Genomic DNA, 1,331 nt, shown 5'->3' with positions numbered 1-1,331 from the left:
GTTACCAAAAAATCTAAAAAATACATTTACACAGTTTATTTTATAGTCATTTTAAGTACAAATTTGGACGAAATTACATATTAAAAACCTAGGATAACTATTTTAGTTATTTTGTTGTGATTGTATAATATTATTCGTGGGTACTTGAAACTTCTAAAGTATACTATTATATATCTATGATTTTACCACGGTTTTTTGTTGATGTATAACGCGTTATAACTTATAAGTACCTAATAGATATTATGATATGATTAATTTGGAATTTATTATAGGTACCTATTATAGGTCAATTTTTTTTTAATACCATAGATAAGTATATATATGTCTAATACATAGACTGATATACCGTCTCCGCTCAGAATCGTTTTTCTTATACAGTGATATTATATCATTGGATTCAAATTTAATACTGTCCATTATACAGTGACCCACTTCTAACCTACTGTACAGCAGAGCGACATCCACTTACCCACCTTTTTCGATTTAAGCTTAATTATCATTTATTAAAATCACACAGCATAGAAACATTTATTAAAGATTTATTTTAGGGTGTTTTTACAATTTTCCAAAATTATATTTTATATTATAGTTACTATACCTTAATTATAATACTTTTTCATTAATCTACAGCTCGATACCTATTTAGGGGGGGGGGGGGGGGGTTGATACAGAGTATTGTATACCTACGCAAAAAGTACCTCACAGGAAAAACTCCTACGCCCTGTAGATTAATTGAATATCGTTAATTTTTTTTTTATAATAATTATTTATTTATCGTTTTGTTTTATAGATGTACGGAAATATTTATTTCTATGCGAACAGAGGGGGGGGAGTGGCCGTGGCAATAAGAGTGGTCGTGGCCGTGGCCGTGGCGGTGGCGGTGGTGGTGGTGGCTGCCAACACGACAAAACACAATACCCGACGACCCCGCGTTCCCGCCGCAGGCCGGATCGAAAAACCCAGCCCGAGACGAAACGACAAAGATGCACCACCGCCCACACAGTCTTTCCGCCGCAGGCGGGATGACAAACACCAGAATCTAGTCTCTTATATTATAAAACACGGTTAGTCGCCGTTTTTTTCCGACAGGCGCGACGCAGCAAATATGGAACCGCCAATGAAAAAATTCCGTCGCCGCGGCCGCGTTATCGCCAATTTTCTTATCATTCCGCAGATTTTTGAGATTTTCGAAAATTTCCCCTTTTCACACGATTTCGACGACTTTCGAGCCTTTTTCGTCACCTCTTATGCTCGATTCGCGTAGCTCGCGATCTCTCTAAGCCGCCGGTGTGCGGTTTATATTCGTGCGCCGTCCGGTAACGGTCGCAATG

Source organism: Acyrthosiphon pisum, chromosome A2 (genome assembly GCF_005508785.2).
Source record: "Acyrthosiphon pisum isolate AL4f chromosome A2, pea_aphid_22Mar2018_4r6ur, whole genome shotgun sequence".
In the NCBI taxonomy this organism is placed as follows: Eukaryota; Metazoa; Arthropoda; class Insecta; order Hemiptera; family Aphididae; genus Acyrthosiphon; species Acyrthosiphon pisum.
The sequence above is the reverse complement of the archived record's forward strand: the minus strand, read 5'-3'. Positions refer to the sequence as shown.